Genomic DNA, 21,686 nt, shown 5'->3' on the forward strand with positions numbered 1-21,686 from the left:
GGGAGCCTCACTAGGTTCACCTGGGATGCTACAACTAGGAGGATCAGGAGGAGAAGATGGAAGGCTCGAGGCAGAAAGAGGCACAAAACAGGAGGGGGAATAAAAACCCTCTTCCATTCCACTAGTCTCTCCCTGAAGAGGATTCCGAGAAGAATGAAAATAGGAGTCAGACTCAGAAAACACCACATCTTTTTTGACGTATTTCTTCTTAGTGGCGGGATCATAACACTTGTAACCTTTCTGTGTAGGAGAATACCTTAAAAATATTCGTTTTGTTGCCCTATGATCCAACTTGGACTTCTTTGAATCATTTACATGTATAAAACACACACAACCAAAGACACAAATATGACAAACATGAACATTAATAACAGTCGAACCAACAGGTAATATCAAAACCAAATAACTAACCAATGGAGTTAGGTGGAACTGTAAGGGGTTAGGGAGGCTAGCTGCACTGAATTGAATTTCTCACGTCCACTCAGTCCTGAGAGTGATTGGAAATTGGCCACAACGGTTTGGCAAGCATATGATAGTTGATACCCCATCTACCACATGGTTAATTATATTAAGAAGCCATACAGTGTCCTCCCCTCTCATCAGTTCTTACCACCTCAACCTCAAGCCGGCCATCAGCATCTTCACCAAGGGCCTGCCACTAATTAATCCTTCAATTCTCTCTCAGCTAGCTCAAGCGAAAATGGTGACCGTGGAAGACATCCGCAAGGCACAGAGGGCTGAAGGCCTGGCCACGGTGATGGCCATTGCAACGGCCACTCCGCCCAACTGTGTCTACCAGAGCACATACCCTGACTACTACTTTCGGATCACCAACAGCGAGCACAAGACAGAGCTTAAAGAGAAATTCAAGCGCATGTGTAAGTATCACAATATTTCTGTCGTGCCGGCCACCCGCAATTGGCTCCGACCGGTCGGAAGCCATTGTCCCTGTGCCATGGCATCTAGTGATGAGCTTGTTTCAACATCAGATAACAAAACAATTTGTTGTATCCCACATGTCATTATTGGTCAGTTTCCTTCTCATTTTAATGAGTCTGTTGATCATCTTCCCCTACGATTTCACTCCATACATTATAAATAGATTTGACAGTGTTTTGTATGAGCTTGACTGCTTTCAGAGAAGTTGGTCACTGCCAATATAATAGCTTAATCAGAGAGAATTGAATCTTGAAGCAGCAGACTCAATGATCCGGCTGAGTTTCGCACATTAAACTATCATTGTTACGTTTTTTCCCAAGACTCTAATTGTGAAGTGCACTACTGCAGGCGAGAAATCGAGGATCAAGAAGCGCTACATGCACTTGACGGAGGAGATCTTGAAGGAGAACCCGAACGTCTGTGCGTACATGGCGCCCTCGCTGGATGCTAGACAGGACATGGTGGCGGCTGAAGTGCCAAAGCTGGGCAAAGAGGCAGCCGTGAAGGCCATCAAGGAATGGGGACAGCCCATGTCCAAGATCACCCACCTTGTCTTCTGCACCACCAGTGGCGTCGACATGCCTGGGGCTGACTACCAGCTCACCAAGCTCCTTGGCCTTCGCCCCTCCGTCAAGAGGCTCATGATGTACCAACAAGGATGCTATGGCGGAGGCATGGTGCTTCGCCTGGCTAAGGACCTTGCAGAGAACAACAGAGGCGCCCGTGTCCTTGCCGTCTGCTCAGAGAACACTGCTGTTACCTTCCGTGGCCCAAGTGACACTCACCTCGACAATCTTCTTGGCCAGGCACTCTTTGGGGATGGAGCAGCCGCAGTTATTGTGGGTGCAGACCCGGTGCCCGGTGTAGAAAAGCCTTTGTTTGAGTTGGTGTCAGCAGCCCAGACAATTCTCCCAGACAGCCATGGCGCCATTGACGGGCACCTGAGAGAGGTTGGACTTACCGTCCACCTACTCAAGGATGTGCCCAGGCTCATCTCAAAGAACATCGAGAAAAGCCTGGTGGAGGCATTCCAGCCTCTGGGCATCTCCGACTGGAACTCAATTTTCTGGATCGCTCACCCTGGTGGTCCAGCCATCCTAGACCAAGTGGAAGAAAAGCTGGCCCTTAAGCCCGAGAAGCTGCGCGCCACACGACACATCCTGAGCGAGTATGGAAACACGTCAAGTGCTTGTGTTCTGTTCATATTGGATGAGATGCGGAAGAAGTCGATTGAGGACGGGCTCAAGACCACTGGAGAAGGGCTCGAATGGGGTGTGCTGTTTGGGTTCGGACCAGGGCTAACAGTTGACTGTGGTGCTTCACAGTATCGCTGTCTAGAGAGAGAGATGGAGGCTCCAAAATCTCTCTAACAGAATGAATAAATAAATTTCCTCCCCACGTGATCTGGCTGTCCGAAATCGTCCCGTCGCGGACTTGGCGAGTCAGACTGAGCTGTTATCCTGCTAATTAGGTCGTGTCCACATGTCCCCCTATTTCCTTATTTCCTTATGCAAATTTCCTTCTACCTACCATATAAGATGATGTGTTAATTTATATTTAGTAATATATTGTTATCACTACGTTCTTGGCTTATATATAAGTGATTCAGTGGATTAATTACTTTGCATTACAGCTTCTGGGTTTACTTATGAATTGATGAGTCTTGGATGGGTTGTATGCTTTACATTCCAAATTTCTTAAGGCAAGCCTCAAATGGGCCTGCAAATCTTCAATGCCGCACACCATCAGCATTGAAACAAGTGGATTGTTGGCAATTGGCACAGCAATAGGACCCAACATTGATTTACACTCCATTAACCAAGTTCATCAAGGAATTAAGTGATTGTCCAATTCTCTTACGCAATTTCTTTGGAACCAAACGCTTTCTGCCAAGAGTGGAAAGCTCTTACGCTTTACTTTTCTTTTCATACATTTTCTTTTAAACCAAACACAACCTTAGTATGCAGCCACTGTAGGCAAAACACGAGTTCACAGATCCCATATGCACATCTCAGCGTGTACTGTGGACATCTCTCGAATTTGTCATTGGGAGATGTTCCCAATACACAGTTGGGATGTGCTGCACGCACTGTGGGGCGCAGATGTGAATTCGCAAAACACAAACACAATCAAGCAAAAGTAGAAGTAAGAACTAAGCTAGCCAAACGAGCCCCTGTTGGCTCCATGGGCCCATAATTAGTTAGGATAAAGGATAGAATTAGACATCTGCTGTTTTCCATAATGCCCAACCTAAGTTGTGTTTGGTACCATTGTTGTTTCAACCTAAAATTTTGTGTTGATCAGTATAAATTGGCATACAAATGCATGTGTGAGAGACTATTTACAGCAACATCAAATTGGAGTTTCTTGTTAGGGGGTGAAGTCTAACCATTCTAATTGAAGTAATTCTCACATATGATGTGACAATAGATAATCTTTCAACAATTTGTATTGATTAATCTAAAACGTTTTAAGTAGAAACAGCAAGGGTACCAAAGTACACAAGCATAGTTTGCAGACTGTAGAGCGAAAAATCCAGGGATTGCATGAACAGTCGGTCAAGAAATTAAGATGGCTTAGCTTGATGCGTTCCACCGATTTTAAGGCTTTTGGTTTATTGACCAACACACAAGACAGAGTGAGAACCATGAGAGTAAAAGGATGTAATTTTGGCTCCTGTAAGGTACTTTTCATTTTTTTCTTTTCACAATGCATGTTAAAAGCTACTTCATCCAAACATTTAAAACATTTCACAAAAGCAATTTGGCCTTGCATTCACCATGAAAAGTGATTGTACCTGCTTTTCAAAGGAGCAATAGCTTTTTAGGAAAGGAATATTCATCATCAATGTTAGAACTACCAAGACATCGAGGCAGAAGCATGATGGGTTGTCACAGATTCAACGGTTAGATAACTTGGCTTGACGCATCCTAATAGGCCCGTCAATGATACCTGGAATTCTACAATCCGATCCGATTGAAAATCAATCAGATCAAATTTGGATGTACTCTCATCTGAAACAATAAAAATCCGATTCTAATATAGTATCTATACTATATTATATAGAGACATGGTCCACATCAGCATACCTTTCTTTTCTCAAATCCCCCTTTTCTTTACTTTGTCCTTGATTTCCTCTCTTTTCTGTCTCTCTTTCCTCCATTCCCCTTCCTATTCCTTCCAAGTAACCATGTGGTACCCCTTTCATCTAAATTAGAGTCCCACTCCACCTCTCTTTCATGTTTCCAATCACTTAGCCAACTCCCTCCTACAATTTCTCCTAAACTACCTCTCTCTCCTAAAATTTCTCCTAAACTATAGCACCACTATCTCCCACTTTCTCTTAAATTATCTCTTATTCCTATTTATCTCCTATAATAGATAATTTAGGAAATAGTTTCTCTCCTAAATTTTCTTTAATTTATATTTAAATAGATATACTTGGCTATGTCTCCATATCAAGTATAATCAGTTTTAATTTGAATTTCAAATCTAGTCCAGTTCTATTCAAGATCGATTCCACAATTTCAAATTTCAAAATCACTAGAAAATTTGTTCCCAAATTGGGTTACAAAAAATTTAGAAATTCGACCATGTTTAATTTGATTTAAAACCCTTACAACAGTGGTATTAGAGCACTAGGTTCAATTCTTGGAATGAATAAATCAGATTTGAAAGAAACATCAAATTGGCATGAACTAGTCTAGACAATTTGACCTAATCAGCATATTAATTGGGCCAATGGTCTAAAATTTAATCTTTATATTTTCTAATGTTATTTCGAATGATTCTATGGTGAATTCTTGAATTATTGCGCTGAAGGTGTGTGGAGATTGAATTCTTTTTTGGTGGCATGTTTAGTGCACGCCATGCAATTTTGATATTAATGGTCTGTAATTAATTAACTTCTTTTTTAATTTTTCTAGATAAGATGTGTTAGGATTTTTCCTAGTGTAATCATTAGGAATTAGGGTTTTCTGGTTATGCACTGAACTACTTTTCTAAGAAAAAAAATGTTGAAACAATCAAAGAACCATTGGCTAGGAGAATTGAACCATTGAATCGTTTGACCTAAGTATCAATTGTATCATCAATATTCATATTCTCAATAGCCACAGGAATTTATTCATTTTTAGAGGAAGTTAGCTTGGTCATATTTAGAAAAATCTTGGTGAACAGTTAACAATGACATAAATAAAGAACCAAAAGTTAAACAAATTGTATATAGAAATCATTTAATATCTAAACTCTCTTATAATCAACATGAGATTCAATGTAAACACAAACATACCAAACGAGGACATTTGCCTTAAAAGCAAAAGATAAATATAATTTTAATTATATGCACCACAATAAAAATATCAAAAGATATGTGAGAATTAAATAGCAAACATATTCAATTTAATAGAAACCATAAATCCAAAAAAAATTAACTATCAAAGTACTCTAGTTTATATTAACAAGAAAAAAAATAACAATCATGCATGTTTAGTTTATTTGAGAAAATAGAAACATATTTGAGAAAATAGAGAATAAGAGCATATTCAGACTATAAAAGATGGAACATTAAACATCAAACATCAAAACATTAAGAAAAAATATTAGATTAAAGTAGAACATTAACAAAAATATTAGACAAACTAGTCACTAAACATCAAAAGTATTCAATCTAATATGAAACAAAACATAACAACAAAACTTAAAGATAGAGATTTATACCTTTCATAGCAAAACACTATGTTCAACTTGAGAGTTGAGACCTTGTATATCATTTAAACAAGTTAAGAATTTTGGAATAATTTGATAAATGACAATGGTATTCCATATGCAAACCAAACTATATATAAAATCATAACATATTAAAAATGAGATTGTGGTCTAAAATCTCAAATCTCATGTATCATGACTCTCACTTGACCTTGAACAACCACCAACGAAAAAGATTGGATTGATGTTAATAAGTGAAACACCACAAGGAGGGGAGAAAAATAGTTGGAACATTTGGGGCGATGATGGAAGGAGGACAATGACGTCACTGGTGGTCAGAGATGAGTGATTCGGTGAAAAGGGAAAGAGGAGACTAGGATAGGGGAGTTGGAGAAGAAAAAACCAATGAGGCAATAAGAGATTCAATGAACTGTCATTAATCAACGATAGTTGTTGCAAAAATTCTTTGACTAGTGGTGATCTACAATAGTTGGAAACTTGTGGCTAGGGTTTTTGTTGAAAAGAGCAGAAGAAGAAAACCAAAACCTAAGGGGGAGAACCTAAGAACCCTTTATTTTACCAATCTACTGGTTTTTCCTATATTCCAATTTTAGGTCTATGTCATTAATAAAAATTACAACCATTTTATCATATATAATTTAAAACACACAGGGGCAAGGAGCCCCATGACGATTGATCACTTCCTCTTTTCTTGGACCCTCCCTTATATAAACATCAACAACCGAGCCTCCGAGCCCGATTTAGTAGTTTTTTTTATGTACAAACTCGCATTTTGAAGTACTAAAATACAACTCTTCTTTTGACCACCTCGTACAACAATTTTCTTCATAAAAATATTCTAAGTGTAGGTTCTCCTGAGGTGCCCAACTTCTAGAACAACTAGGCATGGTTTGGGGTAACCCGAGGCAATTGTGAGCTGAGGAAAACTGGCACAGTAAGGTATATGATCCGAACTGCCTATGCACCGATAAGGCATAAATAATGTTTATCCGCGGTGCCCATATGCTTAGAAAGTGACTGGGTCTTATTTTATCATGGCACCGAGGTCGTTAACAGCTCGGCACCGTGGCCCTTAGGCTTAGAGTGACTTATCGTCCAATCTTCAATGTATCATTTAATCGACTTGCGGCTTGACCAATTCACCTAAGTGAGTGGTCACTAGTACTTAGAAAATTTTTTATGTGGCGGATGCCTGACTTCCGAGCTCATAAGTAGTACTTCCTTAGATTGTCGATGTTCTAGGCACAGGCACTTGCCACCCTTCCAATGACTCGAGCTCGTACATCCCTTCACCAAACACCTGTCGTACTTTATAGGGACCCTTCCAATTCGGTCCAAGCTTAACTACACCGGGCTTAGGTACCATTACTTTCCGAAGTACGAGGTCTCCAACTTGGAAGTGGTAGGCCATTGTTCGAGTATAAGCCAGGTTACATACTTCTTTGATCAGGTCAAGGTTGGTTCACAGCTCATCGTCAATGGCCTCCTCGTCATACGCCTTTAGCCGCAAGGTCAATACTTCGATATCAGCTAGGATGACGGCCTCCTTACCGTGCATCAAGTTGAACAAGGTTTTTCCAATTGTAGTCTTGATGGTAGTTCAGTAGGCCCATAGGACACTGGGCATCTCGTCGACCCACAAACCCTTTGTTCGTGAAAGTTGAGCTTTGAGTCCGTAGAGGATTGCCCTATTCGTCACCTCGGACTGACCATTTTCTTGTGGATGTGCCACCGAAATGAAGTTCTACTAGATCACCATCTCAACATACCAATTCTAGAACATGATGTCTTCGAGCTGCTTCCCGTTATTGGGTATCAGCACCTTCGGGAGTCTGAATCTGCTTACAATGTTCCTCTAGAAGAAATTCTATACATTCCAAGTTGTGATTTTCACCAATAGCTCAACTTCCACCCACTTCGTGAAATAGTTAACCGCTACAACCAGGAATCTTCTCTACCCGGTTGCAGATAATAATGGACTGAAGATGTTTATCCCCCACTAGGCAAAGGGCCATGGGCTAGTCAGATACTTTAGGTCAGCAGTGGACTGATGAAGGATGTTGGCGTGCCTTTAGCAGTTGTCACACTTTCGGATGAGCTCGAATGCATCCGCCTTCATTGTAGGCCAGTAATATCCTTGCCTTAGCACTTTTTGGGCAAGCGCCCTACCCCCCAGGTGTCCTCCACAGAGGCCATCATGGATCCCGTGTAGCACCTGGCTTGCCTCTAAAGGTCACAAGCAGCGTAGGTAGGGGAGCATAAAGGATCGCCTATACAGTTGCACATTGGAGAAGTTCTCATTCATTCACACGAACACTTTAGAATTGCAAGCAATCACAATCTCATGCAAGCTTCAACTCTACATCACTATCAAGAGAGAAGAAAGAAGGAAAGAAGTTTCTTAACAAGTTCTCTACTTCACCCATGGATTCAAGCTCTTCCAAGAAGATCAAGCCATTACAAAAAAAAAAAAAAAAACTTCTTAGAGAAGCATTCTTCATGGTCGATTAAGCACAAAACCCAAAGTGAAGAAATCTATATCAATTTTTTCAATAGTGCTAAAATCAAATAAATATACATTAGCACTTTGAGAAGCATGAGAAACATGCCAATGGTCCCTTTCTTCACTGAATTCGATGGCTAAATGGTTGTTCACGTCATCGAGCATAATCACTGAGAGTTTCATCCATTATATTTTTCTTTTTTACAAATTTATTTTGTAATTTGTATCCACATTTTGCATTAATTAAATACAAGAAATTTGTGTCGACACTGCCAATGTGGATTTACACACTTTTTTTTGTGCTACTAATGTGGGTTTATACACTTAATCCGACTAGGGATTATTGCAAAACTGATTACATTATTTTAACCAACAAAAATGATGACACGAATTATAAAGAACTTTCATTTTAAGTTTGTACCCAAGTATGTAATGATACAAAATTTTGTAAATAACATTAAGGCACCCATCTAATATCTTTATATTAATCATATTAAAAAAAATAAGTGTGAAAAATAATAATTGCTTTATTGATGTTAGAAATAAAATATAAAATTTAAAACCAACCTAAAAATGAAAATTTATTTCTTGGTGGTAAGTTAACAATTCAACCTTTTGGACGAAATGTGTCAATCATTGATTTCATAGTTAATCAATAAAAATTAAAAAAATAGATAAAAATAAAAAAATATGAAAAAATAGAAACTAAATCGAAAACATTTGGACACATATCTAATATTTTATCTTAATCATATTAAAAGTTAGACATGATAAACAATAATTGTTTTTAAAAAGTGAAATTGTTTTCTTATTTGATGGTAGATCAATTCAACATTTCAGGTCAAATTTATTAACTTGTGAAGTTATAATTAAATAATAAAATTTTATTTTAAAATGATAAAAACGCAAAAGTATACAACAATATATAAATTATATAGAAAACATCTAGGTGTATCTATATATTAATGAACCATAATAAATGTGACAAAAAAGGATAATTTTATAGACATAAAAATATAAAAAATTGTAAAAATTTAAGAAACATATTACATACTATCATCATTATAAAATTTGTCATGTGCAAAGCACGTACACAAATACTCATTTGTTAAAAAGTTCCAAATAACCAACACGAATATCAAACTTCAAGTTAATTGTTCAAGTCCTTAGACTATTCCTAGAAATTTTGCATCCACAAAGTTTCAATCAATAATGATGATCCATCTCAACAAATTCCTACAATAAAAAAAGAAATCCATGGCTTAAAATTCAAATAAAAGTAAATATAAATAAAAATAAGTTAATAATACTAGACTTACTAGATCAACTTGTTTTAATTATAAATTCACATAATCTTTCATCTTTTATTTCTTCCTCAGCAATAAAACAGAAATCATTAATAACATGATAATGCAATCAAGAATGTAAAGAAATCTTTAAATTTGTTTAAATTGACTTATTTGCTTTAGAAAAAAAGTTCTAACCATCTTTTTCCACACATCAAAGCCTCTACCATTTATGGTTGTAGGAGTGCACGATATTTATGAATGATTTTACTAAAAGTACTAAAAGTTGCCTATAATACCACAATAGTCACTAGCTAGAACATCATGGACCATTACTACAAGTTTAAGAAGTTTGGTTTAGTGTAACTAGCAATATCATAATATATCAAATTCTTTGGATCGAGGAAATAAGGATTCTTTCAAATATAAATCAAGCTCTAACTTTGTAGGAATTGTATTAGAAGCTAAATCCACATCCACACATCATTTGCAAAAATCACCATCATCACCATCAATGTTATGAGCCTCAACCTCATTAACACTTGAACCAAGTTGCTACTACCTCTTTTTATGAGGGAAGCCTGTGACAGTGATGACACTAAACTACTTAATGCTCCTCCATACTCCATGAAAATATCAAACAAATACGTTCTAACTTTTAAAATGTATTTGAATGCTTCAAAACCAAAAATTTTATTATAGTAAAACTTAAGAATCTGTATTTTGAATTTGGGATTAAGTACAACTACAACTACTAAAACCATATTGATTTTATAAACATTCTTGAAGAAAATATTAGCAATTGGGTAAAATACATTAAAACAGTCAAAGAAAATTAATTTTCAAACAATCATAAAGAGTTTACCCTATCCTCCACTCCTTTAAGATGAACACATATTATAATCCCTATCAATATTAGGTAAATGAATAAATGCTTTTTTTTCAATCTAATACTCAATCCAACATTTTACATGTAGAGTTTCATATATGAACTATCAACCTTTCATGTTTAACACTCTCTCTTAATTTTGCAGTGATTCTAAAACCTATCTAAACCCTTCTTACACAATGAAATTAAGAACATGTGCACTACAACAAACACAAAATAATTCACCAAAAAGAGGAAGAAAGTATTGATCATTATCATTATTGGAAGCATTATCTATTGTTATGAAAACAACTTCTTATCAAGATTCCATTCTACAAGTGCATCCAAGGTGACTCCAAAAAGTGTCTTTCCATAATGAAGAGATTTATTAACAATAAAAGAAAGAATCTTATGATTCAATACTCAATCATCATCAATATGATGAATGTTCACAACACAATAAGGCAACCTTTGATTTAAAGTCATGTTAGTAGTGATATTAAACTAACAAGAAAGTGTATCAAAATGCTTATACAAATTTTCCTTTTCTTGCTTATACATGTTCAAACAACCATTTCTAATAGTGGTCATTGAAATCATCTTGAAAATTGGGTTAAGACCGGAAGTGAATGTTTAAAAAATGAATCTCAACAATATTGAAAGGGCAACCATAAGATGTTACAAATTTCACAATGTTCAATCTACATTTTTCAAGATTTAATTTAAAAGGTTCAACGATAGGCTTCCCACTACATTCCTTGAAACTATCAACATCTATTGGAAGGGATCATTATATTTTTTCACCTTACACCTTGAAAGGTGGGTTTTCAAATGGCACAACTAAATTCAATGTAACTATAATTTGATAAAATGTTGCACATTAATTGACACAACTAAAGAATGAATATAACTGGCTTTCGGTTTTGTCTAAGAAACAACCAATTAATAAATATAGTTGGCATTACTTTCTTCTTTATAATTGATATAATTAATTGAGGTTGGTTGCTTTAGCATATGAAGCCTAAAAAGCACTTAATTTCCCCTTGCAACTCACACGGAACAGTGTATATCCATATAGGATTTTAAGCTCAAAGAGAAAGGACAAAGCTTAATAAAATCCTTGCAAGGTTGACATGGAAAATGAGAATAGGTTGATGGAGAGAATACAAAGAAATGCACATGCATTCAAAGAAAATGAAATTAGTGAGAGTGGAAGAGAGGTAACGTTAAGTTGTTAACCCATCTCATCATGGCTTATTTGAGTAGTGATGGCCAGTGGTTTCAACTTGCCATTGACTAGCCGGTTTAACTGCTCAAATCATCACTCAATCAAGATTCTAGGTCCAGTTTGAGTAAAACCCAGAGAGAGGTTAAAAACCATTGACTTGATAAAAAAATGTCCAACCTAGACGGTTGGACCATTGACCCATTCAACTCAGTGATTGGGTCGCAAGTTGCATACTAACCATGTATGCAAACTTGGGGAGGCCTAACTTTGCATTTCAATGTCCGATTGTGGTCATTTTTTTTTTATTTTGGGTAACTTTTTGATATTTAAGCATCCCAATGTTCCATATCCTGTTATTTTTGTCAAATCCCCTTTTTGCCACAAATTGCAATTTTTAATATTTTTTATGAAAAAAATTAAAACTAAATAAAAACATAAATTAGACACCCCATTTTTGTGCCCTATAGTCTTTTTGCAGCACTTTGAGCTTCAAACATGCTTTAGCTAACCTCTCAACCGACTTAGGGGCATTTTTGGAATTTTACAAAAGTTAGGGCCTCAAAAATCTGAGACCATAAGTAGGTAGACCCCAAAAATCCAAATCCAGTGACACCAAGATCACTTGAATCTGACACCGCTTACCCCTTCATCCTAAGACCCGAAACTGGAATTGATTTCGATCGTCCGATCGAAGTCATTTTGATCCTAAATATCATTTCATGTAAAATTAGAAATCCAAAAGGGTAAATTTCTTAAACTACCCCTACTATTTAGCTAATTGACTAAGTGTACCCATACTATTTAAAAATTGACTAACACTACCCCGACTGTTTCTGACAATTGACTAATACTTCCTTTACAGTTAGTTCCCATTAATAGAAAGATGAAAAGACTATTTTACCCCTATTGTTTCTGAGAACCAATGAATGAACCCTCACACCTTCCATCCTCTTTCTTCTTCAACAATGGAGTGCTCTGTTGAAAAAGCAGAGTGAACCAAATAGGGGCGGTGATGATGACGGGGCAACCCCTTGTGAAACCCCTCTCTCAGAATTGTATGCGCATTGGGCCTAGGAAACTTGAAAACGAAAGCCCACAAACCGGGGGACCCTTCTCTTCTTCTTCAACAGAGCCTGTGAAACCCCTTGTTCGTTTTCACATGATAATGATAAGAGCGGTTTTCAGTTGAACACCGAGACCAAAGACGGGCGGAGGGGGAGGTCTGAGAGAGAAGCAGAGGCAGAAGGGGTGGTCTAAGAATGGAGAAAGAGAGAGAGAGAGAGAGAGAGAGAGTGGGGGTTCATGGGATGAGGTTAATATTGGGTTTTGAAAAAATATTATAAGTCACATGGGGTTATATGTATAGAGATTGTAAAAGACCATTAACGGACGTTAACAACAGGGGTATAGTTAGTCAATTGTCAAAAACGGTAAGGGTAGTGTTAGTCAATTTCCAAACAGTAAGGGTATACTTAGTCAATTAGCTAAACCATAAGGGTAGTTTAAGAAATTTACCCAATCCAAAATCATAAGTATGCATATCCCATAAATCCAAATCCGATGACACCAAGATCACCCAAATTTGACACCATTTCCCCCTTCATCCTAAGACACGAAGCCAAAATCGATTCCGATCATCTGATCAAGATTATTTTGATCTTGAACCTTAGTTCATGTCAAATCAGAAATTTGACACCATAAGTACATAGAGCCTAAAAATCTAAATCCAACGACACCCAGATCACTAAAATCCGACACCATTTACCTCTTCATCTTAAGACCTGAAGCCATAGTCGATTCTGATCATTTGATTTGAGTCATTTTCATCCTAAACCTCATTTCACGTCAAATCAGAACTCCAAAATCATAGGTACATAGATCCCAAAAATCCAAATTATATATATATAATTTATATAAGTGTGAATAGGTGTCTTTGACTTTTGAAATTTTTATTAGACCACAAATGCCCCCTCTCTAATGTTTAAATTGGAAAACAATATACGTCAAAATTGTTATTTTAAATCTTCATTTAATGCTTTTATACTATTATTAAAAGTGTGAATAATGATCGGAAACTTTTGTATTAGAATACCCTTATTTTTTAATTTAAATCCTCTCTAATTTTGAGGGTACAAAATGTAATTTGAACTAAATTTCTTCTCATTCAATTCCCTCTCACTAAGTTATATTATTAATTTCCACTCCTTTACTGAATCCTATATTTAAGATATTATTTTCACAAAATAAAAAATATAAATTTTGTCAATTAGATCTACATACTTTTAACGATATAAATACATTTTTTTTTAATTTATATTTTTCCATCATGGTGTTGAGTAAGCAATTCAGCCATTTAAGTCAAGTGGGCTAATCCATGATGTCATAATTAAATAAAAACATATAAACAACCAACAAATGTATAAAAATTGGGTACACAAACAGATATATCTATATATATATATTACTCATATTAAAGCAAAAAAAGTTTGATAAATAATAATTATTCTTGTTCATGGAAAGCAATCCAAAATTAAGAATTATTTTTGGTGTGGCAAGTCAATAATTCAATCTTTTGAGTTAAATATGCCAATCTTTAATATCATAATTAAATAAAAATGGAAAAAAATAAAAAAGCACAAAAGCATTATGTAATGATACAAAATTTTGTAAATAACATTTAGGCACCTATCTAATATTTTTATATTAATCATATTAAAAAAATAAGTGTGATAAATAATAATTGCTTTATTGATGTTGGAAAAAAAATATAAAATTTAAAACCAGCCTAAAAATGAAAATTTATTTCTTGGTGGTAAGTTAACAATTCAACCTTTTGGATGAAATGTGTCGATCACTGATTTCATAGTTAAACAATAAAAATTAAAAAAATAGATAAAAATAAAAAAATATGAAAAAAATCGAAACTAAATCGAAAACATTTGGACACATATCTAATATTTTATATTAATCATATTAAAAGTTAGACACGATAAACAATAATTGTTTTTAACTTTTTATTGATGATATAAATAAAATAAAAAATTCAAAATTAACTAAAAAGTGAAATTGTTTTCTTATTTGATGGTAGATCAATTCAACATTTTAGGTCAAATTTATTAACTTGTGAAGTTATAATTAAATAATAAATTTTTATTTTAAAAAGATAAAAACACAAAAAGTTTACAACAATATATAAATTATATAGAAAACATCTAGGTGTATCTCTATATTAATGAACCATAATAAATGTGACAAAGAAGGATAATTTTATATACGTAAAAATATAAAAAATTGTATAAATTTTAGAAACATATTATATACTATCATCATTATAAAATTTCTCATGTGCAAAGCACGTACACAAATACTAGTTTGTTAAAAAGTTCCAAATGATCAACATGAATATCAAACTTCAAGTTAATTGTTCGAGTCCTTAAACTATTCCTAGAAATTTTGCATCCACCAAGTTTCAATCAGTAATGATGATCCATCTCAACAGATTCCTACAATAAAAAAAGAAATCATTGGCTTAAAATTCAAATAAAAATAAATATAAATAAAAATAAGTTAATAATGCTAAACTTACTAGATCAACTTGTTTTAATTCTAAATCCACATAATCTTTCATCCTTTATTTCTTCCTCAGCAACATCTAAAACATATAAACAGAAATCATTAATAACATGATAGTGCAATCAAGAATGTGAAGAAATCTTTAAATTTGTTTAAATTAACTTATTTGCTTTAGAAAAAAGATTCTAACCATCTTTTTCCACACATCAAAGCCTCTACAATTTAAGGTTGTAAGAGTGCATGATATTTATGAATGACTTTACTAAAAGTACTAAAAGTTGCCTATAATACCACAATAGTCACTAGCTAGAACATCATGGACCATTACTACAAGTTTAAGATGTTTGTGATGGAACGCAGTCCGGTCAATCCTAGCTATCAACGATCTTGCCTCTAACTGGAGCGAAAGGTGCCTGAAATGGGGAAAAGAGCGAGTAGTCTCCGGAGAGGAACCCGGCGAGAGTGCTCCGAAGCTCAAGTTAGTATTTTCTCAAAGGTAAGATAAAAAACTAGATGGCGCAAAGTTATCACGTACCTCCATTCTTGGGGGGAAGAGGGCCTTTTATAACCACTTCGCGCACTCACTCCCAAGCTCCTATCAGGTCGGGCATCATTACCTCTACACTTCTACCAGTTCGGGTGTCATCACCTCTGCTGGGGCAGACAACCGCCACTGCTCTCTTTGTCGGAGCCATCTCTATAACTGGAGGTGGCAGTGGCAGGTGGCCGTTGAAGTGCGGCCATCAAGCATCAGATCCTAAGTCAGTCAGGTGCACCGCCTCAGGATACGGACTCCTTTGGTGTCAGGTACGGTTGTTAAGTTTGGTAGCCTAGAGACAAAGTGCTGGAGTGGTGTGCGAGGTGAAGTTTTGAGTTCGGATAGAAGTGTGGCCCAAACTGCCCTGGGGTGGGCCAGTTTGGGTTGTTGCCCTTTGCGCTCCTCATAAGGCTCAAGGTCAAAGGGAGATTTTAGGCTCTTTTTGAGGAGCTCGAACCACTGGTTCCTCCTCTCGAAGCTCACGCCTTGAGCGTACTGCCATGCCGAGTTGTTGCTCCTTCCAGGTCACCCTCGGTTGCTTCCACGTGTTGGGTGGCCAAGAGGTCAGGCCAAATCTTCCTCCATCAATTGCCCCCCACTCCTCGTGCTAAGGGTCTTGTCCTAGCGCGGGGAGTTCGTGAGGTGACGGGTGGATTTGACCAGTACTTCAAACCGGTTGACTAATGGCACGAAGTGTGCGTTTGTTAGGAGATTTTGGGATTCCTTGAGTGCCAAAAAGTTAGAAAACGTGCCAATCCGTCTTTAAATGCTGGGAGATGTGATGGCGGGTGTTATTTCAAATTTGAAAAATGTGCCGCTGCTGCCTTCAATGTTGGGAGACGTGTGTCGGCGCTGCTTCAGTTTCCAAAGACGTGCGACTAGTCACGTCTCGGTCTAAGGAGGCGTGTGGTCAGCTTGATCGTGGGCCATTGGATTTGCCTCGATCAGAGCCATCAGTTTTTGGTCACTGTGGGTATAAATAGTGGGGGACCCCCAGTCGCTTTCCATCGCCATTCTCCTGCATTTGCTTCTTGAGCTCGTGTCCAAGTTTAAGCTCGCGTCCAAGTTTTAGCTCGCGTCAACCTTCCGTAGTCCGTTAGCTTTTTTCTGGGTGAGTTAGTACTTTCTTCCAGGTAGTCTTTTCCTCCTAATGTCTAGCTCGGACAACTTAGACAGCTTCTCGAGGGGATCAGATGTAGGTTCTACAAACCGAGCTGCATCCCCCAATAGCCTTAGTGAGCCCAAGGTAGAGCTCGAGGAAGAGTTCAAACCCGTAGGCCGAGTCGCCTCGGGTAGTTTGGCGTGGAAATGGGATTACTTCGGGGTACGAAATGCAACAGGGTGGCAGTTCCAAACCGGGTGGGTGTTGGCTGCCCCTGACCCCAGTGTTATGCTAGATAGGGAGACGGTGAAGGGCCTCCGGGACTGGGCCTGGCTTGGGCTAAAATGCCACCATTATCTGACGGAGACAAAGCTCATCCAGGCTGGCCTAAGTTTGGGTAGGTTCCTTGCTCAGAGGCTTGCCTTTGTTTTGCTTTCCATTCTTTCATCTTCCTAATGCCGAGCTCTTTTTGCAGGTGTGATGGATGCAGAAAAGACTCGTGATGGGAACCTGTTTCATGCTATGAAGCGAGCTGCCAAACGGACTCGTGCCAAACTGCCTCAAGATGCAGAGCCCGAGGTACTGAGCTCTCCGCCAATGGATCCCACCTAGGGAGCCTGAGACGGCCCCTCTAGTACAAGAAGTGGCAGGGGCCCCTTACACCAGGGCTGCTTATACCCAGGTTGGGCCTTCAATCTCGAGAGGCCAAGGCGAATTCAGGAGCGTGCTGTCACCGAACCACACTCTTAAAAAAAGTAGGGAGGTCATTTTCCCTGAGGAGGTCGCGGCATGGAACGAGCTTCCTTTGAACCACGTAGCCGGGCGTGCTGCCTCTTATGCCATGGTGGTAAGTCAGCCACTTCTTGTCGGGCTCCTTGTCATTACCTTTCTCGCTATTGCTCTTTTAACATTCTCGTTATTTTGGCTTTCGGTAGGTAAACTCCTCCATCCATGCCTTAGCGGCCCAAGCGGAAAGGAGCTCGAGGCGGGCATGAGCTGCCGAAGAGGCTTCCCACGCTGACAAAGAGGATTCTCGCGCTGCACAGGCCAGGCTGGCGAGGTCTCAGAGAGACACCGAGGCCATGGGAGTGGTGGTGAAGCACATGGCGGACCTAAGGCTGGACCTGCAGCATCAGGTTGAATACCTTCAAAAGGATATTATGGAGAGGACAGAGATCTTTTCTCAGGGCATCGATGATGCCAAGAAGAAGGTCGTTGAAGACTATATCGCCTCGTCGTGCTTTGACGACCTGATGGTGGGCTCGTACAAAAGGGGTTTTAAACTGAGCTGGTGGATGATTAGGAACACGTACCCCAAGCTCGACATCAGCACCATAACTACTTCGTGCATTACTCAGGAGATGGCCAATGTGGCTAATGGTGAACCGGATTTTGAGGATGAGGCAGGACCCTTGGGTATCGTTGTAGTGCCTTCCGAGGGTGAGGACTAAGATTGTCAGGCTGATGGAATGTTTTTCTTTTTTTTGGAATATAAACAAAGTATGCTGTAATGAAATGTCCTCCTTTTGGTTAAGTGTTGTTTTGTCACCCTCTTTTTTCCAAACCGACTATATTGCCGAACTGACTATATGCCTCTAATGATGAGGTGCTAAGGTCCTTATCAGCTCGTTGTTAGCAATTAGGCTTGGTGTTCGCATTTTGCCTTTGCGTGCCCATGCCAAAGAGGTGACTAAGTCTTATGGTGCCGAGGTCCTTGTTAGCTCGGCATTCTAGCCCTTAGGCTCTGGTAACGACTCCTAGTCCACTTCGCTTGGTGATTTATAGGTAGGGGTACTTGTTTGCCCTCTAATGTTTCGAGCTCGTATGCTCCTCCGAGCGTTCTCTTTACTTGGTAAGGCCCTTCCCAATTCGGTCCAAGTTTTCCCACGCCGGACTCGGGTGCCATGACCTAAGGGAGAACCAGGTCGTTGACGTGGAAGTTCCACTTTTTTACTCGGGCATTATAGTACCGAGCTACTCTTTGCTGGTAAGTTGCGGTCCGGATGTACGCGAGGTCTCCGTTTGTCTGATTGTCGTATGCTTCTAGTCGCAGTGTAGGTACTTCGATCTCTGTTGGGATTACCGCTTCAGTGCCGTAGGTGAGGTTAATGGGGTCTCTCCCAAGGCAATTTTTTTCATAGCTCGGTGAGCCCATAGAACACTAGATAGCTCGTCCGCCCACAGCCCTTTAGCTCGGTCTAGTCGCGAAGTCAACCCACGAAGGATAGCTCTGTTCATAACTTCTATTTGACCGTTTGCCTGTGGGTGTGCGACCGATGTGAAGTTCTGTCGAATCCTCATATCTTGGCACCATTCCTGAAATTTGATGTCCTTGAACTGCTTGCCATTGTCGGAGATTAGTACCCGAGATAACCCGAAGTGACATACTATGTTCTTCCAAAAGAAGTTCTATACGCTTCAAGCTGTGACTGTTGCGAGAGGTTCAACTTCTACCCACTTTGTGAAGTAATCTACCGCCACCACTAGGAACTTCCTCCCACCTGTTGCTGGCGGGAATGGCCCCAGGAGGTCGATCCCCTATTGCGCAAAGGGCCATGGACTGGTGAGATACTTGAGGTCGGTGGCTGGCTGATGGTGGATATTGGCGTGCCTCTGGCACTTGTCACATTTTCTAATGAGCTCAATGGCTTCTACCTTCATCGTTGGCCAGTAGTACCCTTGTCAAAGTGCCTTCTGGGCGAGGGCCCTACCCCCCAAGTGTTCACTGCATAGACCTTCATGAGTGTTGCAGAAGTAATCTACCGCCACCACTAGGAACTTCCTCCCACCTGTTGCTGGCGGGAATGGCCCCAGGAGGTCGATCCCCCATTGCGCAAAGGGCCATGGACTGGTGAGATACTTGAGGTCGGCGGCTGGCTGATGGTGGATATTGGCGTGCCTCTAGCACTTGTCACATTTTCTAACAAGCTCGATGGCTTCTACCTTCATCGTTGGCCAGTAGTACCCTTGTCAAAGTGCCTTCTGGGCGAGGGCCCTGCCCCCCAAGTGTTCACCGCATAGACCTTCATGAGTGTTGTAGAGTACGAGCTCGACATCGGTAGGTTGCAAGCAACGCAGGAAGGGGAGCATGTAGGATCATCGATACAGCCATTCGCCTATTATGACATATTTGGTTGTCTGGCACTGCACCCTTCTGGCTGCATTGCGATCTACAGGGAGGGTTCCGTCTAGTAGGAATCTTGCGAGTGGCTCGATCCAGCTCAGCTCTGCTTCAAGGACGGGAGCGATCTCCTCTACCCCCCCGATAATGCTAGGCTGAGGTAAGTCCTCTATGTACAAGGTTCTCATGGCGTTGTGACTAGTGCTGGCTAACCGGAACAGGGCGTCGGCCTCAGTGTTCTTTGAACACGGGATTTGCTTGATGAAGTGTGGTAGGAAGTTGAGAAAAGTCTCCTTTACCTTTGCCAAGTAGGCAATCATAGTTAGCTCACATGCTTCGTATTCGCCCGTAACCTGGTTGACCACAAGCTGGGAATCACTGCAGATAACTATGTGTTTCGCTCTTACCTCTCTTGTGCTAGGGCCAGCCCGAATATCAATGCCTCGTACTCCGTCTCATTATTGGATGCCATGAACTCAAAGCGTAGTGCGTATTCCAATTTCTTGCCACCCGAGCTATGCAGTACTATTCCAGCCCTGCTACCCTGTTGGTTCGAGGAGCCATATACATAAAGAATCCAGGGCTCCTCATCCCAATTTGCGTTTGGTCTAACCAGGAGAGATACCACCCTGGCTGCTACCTCACGAGGTTCAGACTCTATTGGCTTGGGAGCTCCGGGCTCACTTGAACTGGGGATCACGGGCTCAACCGACCTAGGGACTTCGAAGTTGAATGTGCACTCGACGATGAAATCTACTAAGGCTTGGGCCTTAATATTAGTTTGTGGCTTATACTGGAGGTTGTACTCGCTGAGCTCAATGGCCCACTTCGTCAACCGACTGGAAACCTCAGGCTTGAGTAAGACTTACCTCAGAGGTTTGTTAATCAAGATGATGACAGTGTGAGCCTAGAAATATGGGCGGAGTTTCCGAGCTGCAACTATCAGTGCGTATGCCAACTTTTCTATCTGCGGGTATCTTGTCTCTACTCCCTGCAGAATTTTACTAACATAATAGAAGGGTCGTTGGACCCGATCTACTTCTTTTATTAGTACTGAATTAACCACCTCGTCGCTTGCCGAGAGGTACAGTTCTAAGACATCACCCTCCTCAGGCCTGGTTAAGACCGGCACACTAGTGAGGTATTTCTTTAGCTCGCCGAATGCGAGCTGGCAGTCTCGGGTCCATTCAAACCCTTTGCCTTTAATTGCCTTAAAGAAAGGCAAGCAGCGGTTTGCCGACTTGGACATAAAGCGGCCTAGGGCAGCTATGCGGCCATTTAACCTTTGAACCTCCTTCAATTTCCAGGGTGGTCTCATGTCTATGATTACCTTAATCTTGTCCGGGTTGGCCTCAATACCGCATCGGTTAACGATGTACCCTAGGAACTTGCCCAAGGTGACACCGAAGACACACTTGTTTGGGTTTAGTTTTATGCTAAATTGACGCAGAATTTGGAAGACAGAGCGCAAGTCTTGTATTAATTCATGCGAAAACTGTGTCTTGACAACCATCTCGTCTACATAACATTCTATCTTCGTGCCAATTAAGGGCTGAAACAGCTTATTCACAAGTCTTTGGAAGGTTGCCCCAGCATTTTTCAGTCCGAAGGGCATGAACTTGTAGCAGTACAGGCCGAACTCAGTTATGAAGGTGGTTTTTTCCTCGTCGGACTGGTCCATCCTGATTTGCTTATAACCCGAGTAGGCATCCAAGAAGCTGAGCAACTCATGTCCCGAGGTCGCGTCCACTAGGCAGTCAATTCTAGGGAGAGGGAAGCAATATTTCGGGCAAGCTTGGT

The 21,686-nt window shown here is 39.6% G+C and overlaps 1 pseudogene across 1 annotated transcript; it reads left to right on the top strand.

Moving 5' to 3' along the window:
* Nucleotides 1-611: 611 nt before the first annotated feature.
* On the top strand, nt 612-2,532 carry LOC148865213 (chalcone synthase-like; annotated as a pseudogene). Its single transcript, XR_016109257.1, has 2 exons — nt 612-878; nt 1,288-2,532. The product of XR_016109257.1 is annotated as a chalcone synthase-like (transcript).
* Nucleotides 2,533-21,686: the final 19,154 nt, after the last annotated feature.

The sequence above is a fragment of the Nelumbo lutea genome, chromosome 3, assembly GCF_056320005.1.
Source record: "Nelumbo lutea isolate HS-2025 chromosome 3, American lotus-T2T, whole genome shotgun sequence".
In the NCBI taxonomy this organism is placed as follows: Eukaryota; Viridiplantae; Streptophyta; class Magnoliopsida; order Proteales; family Nelumbonaceae; genus Nelumbo; species Nelumbo lutea.